The following is an 11,797-nucleotide window of genomic DNA, read 5'->3' as shown; positions in this document are numbered from 1 at the left end:
CTTCTGCACACAGGCGGCCCAAGCTCACTGCACGTGACTCTTGCTTGCGAGCGGTGTTGTATTACAAACGGATTTACAAAGGCTTGTATGGGATGTCAACGGTTTTTTCTTAAAGGAACTGTGTCACGAAATTCAGCCAAATTAGGTAATTACAAAATGCCCGTTAAATTAAGAGAAACGTAAAAATAACCGCTTAAAACATTAAAGGAAGGTTAAAATAACACAACAGAAACAACAGATGCCACGGATGGGAAAACTGAAGAAGATTGAAACGGATTGAAATTACGGTTTTTGAAAACTGTTCAGCCTAACAGTTTTTCAAAGTTGACCCCTGCTGCTTGCAACTTAAAAAATAATGCTCAGGAGACATATTTGTTTGCCTGTTTTGTCATTTACCTGTAAATTCTTTGCTTAGTTTAAGTTCCATAGCGATTGAGGTCGAGTAATTGGCAAAATTAAACAAAATGAACTGGACTGCCGTGACACAGTCCCTTTAAAAGAAGGGAAAATTTTATGTTTTCAAATAAAATCGACTTGCCTTATTGCCTTGTTGTATTCTTTGTTGTTTGCCCGCGTCTCCGGCCGTTTTGAAGCGTTTTCGGCAAGTTAGCGTGTTTTTGGTGTTCCACTGCTAAGATAAAGACAAGGCAGCACAGAGATTTCAGGAGCAACCAGGAGTGTCCGTCGCTCGAGGCGAATAATTCCGCTGGAAAATTACCCCCCGGCCTCAATTCCTCCACACATTCAAAGCAGAGATGTTGCAGTTCCATGTCCATTCACTCGATTCGCAATACCTCCCACAGATCGTTCACTAGCGATGCTTTTATCTCTTGCTCGATCGGCTTCCCAATTTCGAATTACGCTCGTCCAAACTGCCGTGGACACGTTCGCCGATCGCATAGTATGTCGGGTAACTAAAATAAGCCCGGCGAGGGTAGCCAGCGTCTTGCAGTCGACAAACAAACCCGTTAGCTCCCCGGGTCCCCTCGAGAGGTTTTGTCAAGACCGCATTGTTTATATCGACCAATCAAAATCGACTGGAAATGTGTTTGCAAATTCAAAAATAAAAATCGCTTTGAATTTGCTTTGATCGTGGAGTGAATACAGAATCGTCCTCGAGGAATTCGCAGAATCGAACGTGATTTAAGACTTTGTATCTATAGAGTGAATTGAATAAAATGTAAAAATTGGTTTTAGTCCCTTATTTTACTATAGCGGACCGCAAAGGAAACCTATGTTTGGAATCGAAGGACTCAAAAACGGAAATTTGGTTTATCAACGGAGTTGATAAATGTAAATTGACCACCGTACAGAGAGTGAAAAACTGACGTCTCGAGCGTTAGCCCTTCGTCAGCCGTTCACTCTGACATTTATCAACTCCGTTGATAAACCAAATTTCCGGGTCCACGGCAGTTTGGACGAGCCTAATTCGAAATTGGGAAGCCGATCGAGCAAGAGATAAAAGCAACGCTAGTGAACGATCTGTGGGAGGAATTGCGAATCGAGTGAATGGACATGGAACTGCAACCTCTCTGCTTTGAATGTGTGGAGGAATTGGGGCCGGGGGTAATTTTAATTTCCAGCGGAATTATTCGCCTCGAGCGACGGACACTCCTGGACACTCCTGAAATCTCTGTGCTGCCTTGTCGTTATCTTAGCAGTGGAACACCAAAAACACGCTAACTCGCCGAAAACACTTCAAAACGGCCGGAGACGCGGGCAAACAACAAAGAATACAACAAGGCAATAAGGCAAGTCGATTTTATTTGAAAACATAACATTTTCCCTTCTTTTAAGAAAAAACCGTTGACATCCCACACAAACCTTTGTAAATCCGTTTGTAATACAACACCGCTCGCAAGCAAGAGTCACGTGTAGTGAGCTTGGGCCGCCTGTGAAAAAGTTGAGTGAAAAACTCAGAGCCACTACACATGGCTACTCTCGTGGTCAAATTTGCCTGTCTGGTGAGGCTTTCTTGGAATCTTTTTGACTGCAAGCAAGCCCAGTAGAAGGCCAATTACTGAAGCAAAAACAAAAGAAACGGAGAAAAAGGAAAAGAAAAACAAAAAACAATTCAAAAATCTCAAAATTTTGATTTCTGCGCATGCCCGAGCCTGAATGTCGTAAAACGGGATGCTAGTGGCAAGAAGGGCAAACTGTTGTGTTGCAAATGCCTTTTGGACCAGATTAAAGCTAATTTGGCCGAAATACAACCAGAAAACCACCAAAATGTCCAAAAAAACGCTTTTTTGACAAAAAGCTACGGGAGTCAATGGGTTAAAGATTTAAAGCGATTCATCGTTACAAGAGGATCATGAGAGGTACCCTTGTTACCAGGCCCTTACTCCATTACTCAATTCTCGTCCCCCGTCCCCAGAGGCATCGATTCCAACGAGAGCGCGGCCTCTGGGGATGAGAATAGGCGATTCCGGAATTACGCAGGGAAGTATGGCGAGATTTTTTTTTAACTAATCGATAAACCATTTAAATCGATAAACATTTGACCAAGTTTGGTGATTTTAGGGTGAACAGAAACCAAGTTATAGACCTTGAAACATGGTTCAAAATCCATGGTTCAAAATCTGTATAATGTTGAAACATCGTCCCCCAAAACCATACAAACTCTTATTTTTTTATCAGTTTTGTGACAACTGTAAAATCCCGTCATTCAGCTACCATTTGAAAGAGGCTGAGACGAAAATCACGCATGTTTTCCCATTTCTCAGAGTATCACAGAAATCATAAAAAAATGTAAGAGTTTATGTGGTTTTGGGGACGCTGTCTCAACATTAGGGCCTTGCATACGGCGGCTGAGCTCGCAGTACGAGCGGCAGTCAAAACTTAGGTGTCCTGACAAAACGATACGATAACAGCCTTTTTCTTCGCAGTTAACAAAACTAAAGACAGTGCGTAAGTTGCTTTGGCCTCTACTAGTAGTTAACTTGAGTATTCCGGGTTTAAGTTGATGACGAACAGCATATTTTGTTCAAAATAACACAACTATTATCCTACCTGCCGATACTCGACGACGAACAACGAGCGAGTTGCCATGCCGAGCGCCGGCGACCCATTTTTGGCGCCAAAAGACAAGCTTAGAAACACAAAATGTCAAAATGGTACATATTTTTACTTATTGTAAACTGTAAAAAATTGCGATAAAACATTTCTTAAAAAGCGACGACGTTTCGACGTTAGCTGAACGTCATTATCAAGTCAAAATATGTTAGTGATGTTTGGTCTATTGATAATGACGTTCAGCTAACGTCGAAACGTCGTCGCTTTTTTAGCAATTTTTTTTAATCTTAAAATGATTTTAAGAAATGTTTTATCGCAATTTTTTATAGTTAAATGCTTTTCAAAATCACTTCTTGTTCGTATTGTAAACTGGTATGGTTTTTGAAGTGCTGTTTAAAAAACGAGCAGCAGTGCTTTATCGGGTTTAAAAGCACGAGGCGTAGCCGAGTGCTTTTAGACCCGATAAAGCACGTGCTGCGAGTTTTTTTTAACAGATTCAAAAACATGCCTGAAACGCGTGTCCAGAGGGAATTAAAACAATTGAGTTTTTGTGCAAAGAAGAAATAAGCATATAAGAAAAACAAGTCGACCTAATAAGCAGTATGGTAATTTTTAAAAGCATACCTTTTTCCTTCACTAATAAAAAAACCCGTTAATCCCGTTCCAAAATGAACACGATATCAGGGGCACCCAACGGCAATTTTCGGGAAAATATCTGTTCGGAAGACGATTTGAGATCTAGAATTTTCGGAGCATTTGTGGTAAAATTTCTTGCTTGCCTGCCGCTCCTAGGATTTTCGAACATCCACAAAATGGTATAATTACCCATTTTTAAGGGATTTTGACCCTAAAAAAGGCCACCTAGAATTTTCGGGAGCCTTTTCCTGGCTGAAATTTTCGAGAAGGTAAGTTTTTATCCCTAATTTTTCGGATCAATAGACTTTCAGCTAGGAAATCCGAACAGATGAAAAGTTTTTAGGGGATAAAAATATGCCTATATCTACCGTTTGAATACTAAAATACGTTCAACAATGCTATGTTAAGTGGTTTTGAACTATATCCTCGTTGGGTGCCCCTGACGATATGTCCCAAAGTGGTCTTTTTTATATTAGAGAGTTTTAGATCCGAGTTTACTGCGAACCTGTAACCGCGGTTTGCGGTTACCAGTTTGCGGTTCGACGTTCAAACATAATTCGATTTAGATTGGCGGTGGATTAGATTACGGCCGACATCTTGAATCAGCAGCCATAAATGGCACTTGTTTTCAAGATCCAATAGGATTTATCAAATTTAGCATTTCGCCCGAATTTGTGCCTCTGTTAATGGATAATGACTTGCTCCACAAGATTTTTGTATCATTACGTGGGATAAAACAAGAATTATACGCTTAAAGCTTTCAGGTAAATGACATACGTGAAAACCTACCTCCCCACGTTGAAAACGCACGTCGTAAACCTCAAACGTGACGCGAAAGACTTGGCACGCTACCTCCAGCGGTTAGAGGTTCGCGGTAAACTCGAATCTAAAACTCTCTAATTTCGCACAGTGGCAAAATGCAAGGCTGAACAAACGAGCAGCGAACGAAGACGCAGCGTTCGACGTGGAACTGGACAAAATCCAAAGTCTAGATACGAACATTATTAACATGACGTTGAGTTTTTGGTTGACAAAATTTACTGAAGACGTCTGGAAGGAGGATGGCTGAGATTGCGATGAAAATGAATAGGACTATTTCTTAAAAATCACGAGTAATCTTTATATAAAGATCACTAGTGATCTTTATATAAAGATCACGGTAATCATATTATCATTAATAATTCAGTGGTAAATTCATTGTTTATGTATTGTTCCCCGATTTCCCCCGAGACCGAAATCAAAACCCTCTCCGGGCTTTTCAGAATGATCATTCTATACCGGCTATAAAGATGCAAGCACGTGACTGATTTCTGTCATCTGATAGGATAATAGGCTCATGAATTATTTATGAGTTTTTGAAATGTAAATCCCTTTTCGTGGATATTTAATACAATTTCCAGTGAAAAAAGTTGCCTGATTTCGAAGCCTTTCCTGACTCGTTTACTTGACATCAGGACACTAGATTTTTTCCCGCTTGCTGAATCCTGATTGGTCAATTCAAATTTCCCGCGCGCCAGCTGTATGCAAGGAGAGAAGTTTGAATGGATTTTTGGACCATGTTTTGAGGTCCATAAGTTGATCTCTGTTTACCCTAAAGGCATGAAACTTGGTCAAATGACTAATCTCAACGTGATCTTTCATGCAGTGGTGTCAGTGTTAGGACTGGTTAAAATATGAAACTCGCCTACTGGCCGGCGTATGTTAAGCTTACATCTGTAAGCGTGCTGGACTGTGGAATAAAGATTCGCGAAATGAAAGTCTTCTGACATCTTTCTTGCCATTGCAGACAGGGCTGAATAACGTCTGCGCATGTGCGAGATCTCATGGCTCCCGCTAGCGCCAACGGCCTGGGCACCATAAAAACCTCGAAAAAATGGCAATTTCAATCCCGTCCAAGAACCGAGCAATGGCCCCGTCAAACCGCCTCAGGCGACCTTGTCGTGTTTCTCTAGCTCGTGTTCGCTTAATACCTAGCAAGCCCACGCACTGGGCTTTGCATGTGCTCAAAGAACAATAGGATGGACGTAAATAAAATCCAAAACCCGGCGTAACTCTGATGTCATCTCCCAAATCCTCGATAAATCTCTCGTGTTTACGCCCTGTTTTCACCAAATGTACCAGTGTAAAAAAGGTATGTGCCGACCAATGGTCGAGGGAGCTATTGTTAAGATTTCTTTCTACCGTTTTCAGTGTGGCTCTACCTTTTCACCATAAACTGGGCACCATACGAAAAACGCCGCCATTTTTTCGAAGTTTGGTATGGTGCTCAGGCCGTTGGCGCCAGCGCGAGCCATGAGATCTCGCACATGTGCAGACGTTATTCCGCCCTCCTGCCAACTGCAACCCGAAAATTGGTGGTGCAACCCGAAAATTGACACAAATTTTCTCAATTTTTACCGAGCGGATTTCGTCTCACAGGAGGGAATTCTCTGGGCATATCTTTGAGAGTGACCGAGAAAAAGCAATTTAAAATCTTCGCTTTTGCTTCAACGTTAATTGGTCAAGTTAAACGGCTCATTTGGATCTAAACGGACACTATCATTATTATACTGATTACGCAAAATATTTTATAAGCCTATGAAGTTTTCTTTTACATGTAACAGTAGCGGTTGATAAAAAAAAACAAACAAACAAACATCGAAAGTTTCGAGTTCAAGAGTAGCTTTCTAATTTAATTATTTAGCTAAAATTTGACTGCTATGTAATAAATAAGAATTCGCTTGCAGCGCTGTCTTGTAACCAACAAGTTTTATGGAAGGTAATTACCTTGAAAAATTAAACTTAACCTTGCATGTACAGTAATTTCTATGCGCACGTTTTTTTTTAAGAAGCACTTAAATTAACCGGGTATGTCGGTCAGCGGAAAATGTTTTAGACCTAGAGTATTCAATATGGCGGGCTGAGATACTGAGGGACGAAGGACTTAAATTTGTGCGAAAAATTATCTGCCAATGGAACGAGGAGACGAGAAGGTGAAGGCTGGACAATCAGGGGCGTAGCCAGTCTTTTTGCATAGAGGGGTTCCTACTGTTTATTGCTTACCTAATTGACAAGCGAGCGCCGGAGGCGCTCTTTACTAGGAAGGGGCGAGGGGTTCCGAGAGCATGCTCCCCCGGAAAATTTTTAAATTTTGGGTCTTCAGAAATGGCGTTTCCTTGATTCTGAGCACAAATTTCCAATGATTTCAGCGCCAAACGTAGTTAGCATTTCTAAGAGGAGATTGTAAATCTCGTTTTCTGAAGAGGTCTACCGTAATAGAATTAAAAATGGGTAATATAAGAGTTGTTTAACATATATAAATTAAATTGTTCATCAAATGCTGTAGACTTGTGTTTTACCGTTCACTCGGCTAGGATATCAGAAGAAAGGAGGTGCCGTGGATACTTCCGTGCAAACATGTCGATATATGCTTTAATACCATAATAAACGTTCATTAGCGCAACGTACATGCCTGAACTGCACTGTTGGGTAGGTCGTGATCCGCGTTTAGCCACTTACGCCGCCAACGAAAAACTTCCACATCAAATGAAAACCTGGGGTGATGGTAGGTCATCTGCATTGTACTGCAAAGTAGCTTGTCAGCACAGGGTTTCCTTCTCGAGAAACTAGCTGGGCCGGAAGTAGGCACGGGAGGCTCGTATGATCCGTCCAATTTATGCACCCTCATAATATTGTAGCCTGTGATATAAATAATACCTATTTTCATAACCCAAAAGGGGGGTTCCAGAACCCCTGGAACCCTCCCCTGGCTACGTCCCTGCAGTCAATGCTGCAGGGCGGGACCAAATTTATGCATCCTCAGTACATCTGTTGACATAATGCACGAATTAGAAATTCGACGTTTGAGTCGGTGTCGAGAAAATGAGAAATTAAAAGTTGCTCAAAATCCGTTACAGACTTATTTCGTAAAATTTTGGCTCTGAACGCGATTTATCTTTACCAATCACCTGTGAAAATTTCATTTTAGGTTTTATGGTAAGTTTTCGAGCAATCCTTGATTAAACGCGTGCTCATGTGACGCCATGTCTTGCGTACGAGAAAGGAAGAGTAAATGTGAGCTCTTTTTTTATCGTTGTTTATCGACTTTTTTTGTCATATTTTATTGGTCCTAGGCTTAAACACATGTTTGAACGGAGTTTGAAACTATCACTTAATATACTTAATATACTATCACTTAATATATAGTGATTTAACGCCTTTCTTGCGTCATTTTTGATCTCGCAATTAATACTGATGTCTGGCAAGCAATCGTAGTGAGTGCTACTGAGACTCGGAAAAGCTGTAGAAAGCCTCCTTAAGAGTAAAAATTTTCCACAAGATCACCCGTACAAAAACCTAGCTTGTGTACAGCCGCCCCCTTCCCTAAAAAATCGGGGAAAGAAAAACAGGATTAGCGATGCCGCTACACAAACGTCTCTCTCCCTTATTTTTTTCAGGAGAGAGGGTGCTTGAACACAAACTAACTAGGCGCAAAAGAAAAACAACACTTCGATGTCTCTGACCCCGATGCCGAAATGAACTTTCAAACAGACTTCCATATTTACTACTGAGGAGCCGGAGTAGTTTAAATTTCACCATTTGGTGTGATCAAAAGGCAGAAATGTCCAGGAAAACTAATTAAACTTTGGAGGAGGCCGGAAGAATCCCGATCGGCTATAGGAGAAGAAAGGAAGAGGAATGGATGTCAGAACACACTTGGACCATGGTGGCTGAAGGGAAGTGTATAAAGAAGCGTCCGAGTGACAATTATAACAATCAAAGCTTCGAGAAAGAATTAGCCATGAGAAATCAAATGGACAATGAAGAGAAAATTAAAGATAGCAAGATATGATAAGTATAAGTATTCAGGGAGACCAATACGCCGGAGACCGAAAAGGGGTAGTACACAAAGTATAAGATGAGCAAACTGAATATTTCTAAACGCACGGTTTAAATTAATAAACAAAACTTTTGACTCAAAGTTAATTTCCCCTCCTCTTTTAGGCTTTCCTTCTCACGGCGATTACTGACCACTCTTTCCTAGCTAGCCTTGTTCTTAGTCTGCTTGTCACCGACAGCAGAGATAAATGCCTGCCTTGCTTGCCTACCTGCAACAGTATCTTTCCAAGAGTGAAGTGCATGGGACTTCGTTTCAAGGTATCTTTGAAGAAAAAGGCGACACATCATTCTAGAGCCTTTTGATACTTCATCACAGCGAAGTGCTTTAAATGGTCGTTTAAATTTGCATTCGAACAGCACGACCTATCTAAACCAGTCTCCTTCTTTTGAAGATGATATCAATGTCTGTGGCTTTCTCAATTTATCTTAAGAATGGATCTAATGTGCAATTGTTAATTGGTTCTAAGTAGTATGAAATGATGGCAATGGATATACGGTCAAGCTCTTACTTCCGTACGTTATTAGGGGGACAACACATTGACTGTATTCTTTGAGTCTGGGTCATGTTGTCAAACGCCTATTTCTGAGTCTTCCTATTACACACGAGCCGGTTTCGATAGGTGCGGTTATCTTGTCAACTAACTTGCAGTCTGTGGTGACATAGCAGCCAAGATATTTGAAACGATCTACTTTGTTCAACGTAAGTCCAGCTATAGAGAAATCAGCTTGTTAGTGGGCACTCAAAGTCTCGTTTTCGTTATAATAATCCGAAGACCCATCTTTTTTTTAACAGACTGCTGTAGACGAAAGCATCATTGCGTACTGAATACATAACGGCAATATCGTCTGCATACTAGACTTCTCTTTAAATATGTGGTGAGAGTCTTTATCTTATGTGATAGATTTCAAGCGTCGAAACCTAAATGCTATATGATAGACTGATGTTCATAAGAGCGAGGTGCAACGTAATAGCAGTTTACCTTCCAAGAAAAATAAGGAACTAGTTTACAAAGTTCAAACGTATCGCCATGAACATCTGAAGATACTGATGGTTACCAAAGAAACTTCATATTCCTCGAACAAGAAGGGGTATATATCTTACCATAACAGCCTGAAATGTTTAGATAACTATTGATAGTAACATTTTTAAACTTTTAAAGACGAATCTCGGAACGAAGTTAGGTTCCCAAGCTCTACCAACATCAAGGACATCAATTCACACCCTCTTTTGGGGTAGCGGCAAAGATAGAAAAGCTGGTGTTGGCTTTGACATCTCCATTTAACCAAATCATATAAATCCGGTTCCTATAAACAGCAGCTTGATGACGGCTGAGGCTCCTCTCACGTAGAGAGACTAACACTATCAAGCACAAAAAGCTGCATAGATAGGAAGAGCGTATGTGAAATCGGCCAGATGTGAAAATGGGACTTAAAAAAAATCTGATCTCTTCTGGACTCCTGAAAACAAGAGACGGAAAGGCTCTTTCAGATGAAGGGGAAGATGAAGTATCTTGCCTTCTACGCCATCCCAGACATCTCAGAGGCGGAAGAAGACCTTGAGATCTGTCTCCATGATCTAACACAAGATGAGGCCCAAAAGATATTGATAGCAAAGTTCCGAGTAGGAAAATATTTGACGAAGACGCAATCCATCTAGTTAAATCTGAAGCTTAAAGCCGGAGATCCCTAAAATCCGTTGTCATATCCTCTAAGGAGAGAGAGAAGAACGATGGCGTCAAGGAGAAAAGTAAATGGGACTTGTGATCAAAATACCAAAGCTAGAAAGACAAACTAACTATTACCCATTTAAAAACAAGATCAAATAGGCGAAGTCCTGCAGGGCCCATAGCTTTGTTCTCCGTCAGATCATTCCCCCCCCCCCCCCCACGAAAAAAAAATGTAATGTGAAACAAAACGCTGCACGTCACGGTCTTTGTTGGCTTTATTTAGATTTTCGATAGTTCTCACAAGTAGACTTTGTTAACTCCTTGGAAACTTGGGCATTGTTCGCAAGATTTGCAACGTACGTAAGTCCTTATTTGACAGCTTGAATGGCTAGTTAGCTGCCATGATTAGTTTAAGGCCAATACAGCTTAAGTGTGAACGCAGAATTCAAACAAGGTTGTATACTGTTTCGTACTTAATTTGGCAGTAGACTGGCTAGTCAGTCACCCAAACTGATCATGAAGCACTGCATTCTGCATACGCCCAATTAATAACTTAGATATCTTGATGAATAGCATAACAGAATAACTTTTATCCATACGATGAGTGAACGATTTCGGGCAGTACAGTACTCATGGAGGTCACTCAATCATCCGAGGCTTAAGGTCTCGGTAAAGGAAAACGAGGTGCCCACAGAAAAAAATTCTAGTCGCGCCAGTATTTTCGCTACAAAGGCAAGTTATACATCAAATTAAAGCTAAAAGACTAAATTACCTTATAAAAGATTTTATTTCATCGAATTTCAAAAGGCGCTTAAGTTTTTTGCTCTCGAACTCAGAGGTATCGAGTTTGCTGCTGAAGCTCCAGCCCTTTCGCGTTGTTAAATATTCACTTCCTTTTTATTGCATCTGATTGACAGATAAAAGACCTAAAAAAGGGTGTGAGGAAATTTGCATATGTCTCGTATTAGTGGAATTATTGCATTTCAAACTAAAAAGTCGAATCTCGAGCGCGATTTACGCAAAGAAACTGACATAAAATGAGTTACAAAGGGAAATCGGAAAATTCCTCACACCCTTTTTTAGGTCTTTTATCTGTAAATCAGATGCAATAAAAAGGAAGTGAATATTTAACAACGCGAAAGGGCTGGAGCTTCAGCAGTAAACTCGATACCTCTGAATTCGAGAGCAAAAAACTTAAACGCCTTTTGAAATTCTGGTAATGTTGGCAAACAATTTTTTTTGGACCAGGGAGTCACTGATCTGCCTATGGGCTTTTTTTCATCACCATCTTTTTTTTCCAGACAAATTGGATTGGGATCTTGCAAATTGTGTGAATAAATTTGGTTATGCCGACAAGGGTTCTGTTTTTTTGTAAACCGCCATGAGCTCTTGTTTGGCGAGAGCTTAAGATCGGAACGTTTTAGGACGGTTGAGCGAGAGGAAGGTAGAATGATTGTAATAGGAGGTGAAAGTAATAGGAGATGAAAGTTAAAGTACCGAGGTTTTATTCAGGTTAACTTGCCTGCGGGCCAGTCCTTATTTGTTTTCGCGTTTACCAGGCGGGCGTGGAGCGCGAGATAGGGTGCCTGTCGTGCGCTCCA

At 40.8% G+C, this 11,797-nt stretch overlaps 1 protein-coding gene and 1 long non-coding RNA gene across 2 annotated transcripts in view; one reads left to right on the top strand and one right to left on the bottom strand.

The window, feature by feature from the left end:
• Nucleotides 1-866, bottom strand: part of LOC140931042 (uncharacterized) — a 3,334-nt gene extending 2,468 nt beyond the window's left edge. The window contains exon 1 of the long non-coding RNA XR_012164920.1: nt 539-866. This is a non-coding gene — a long non-coding RNA (uncharacterized lncRNA). The remainder of the gene's footprint in view (nt 1-538) is intronic.
• The window catches only part of LOC140932211 (uncharacterized), a 117,071-nt gene that overhangs the window by 23,072 nt on the left and 82,202 nt on the right, over nt 1-11,797 (top strand). The window lies entirely within an intron of this gene.

The sequence above is a fragment of the Porites lutea genome, chromosome 3, assembly GCF_958299795.1.
Source record: "Porites lutea chromosome 3, jaPorLute2.1, whole genome shotgun sequence".
Classification (NCBI taxonomy): Eukaryota; Metazoa; Cnidaria; class Anthozoa; order Scleractinia; family Poritidae; genus Porites; species Porites lutea.
The sequence above is the reverse complement of the archived record's forward strand: the minus strand, read 5'-3'. Positions and strand labels throughout refer to the sequence as shown.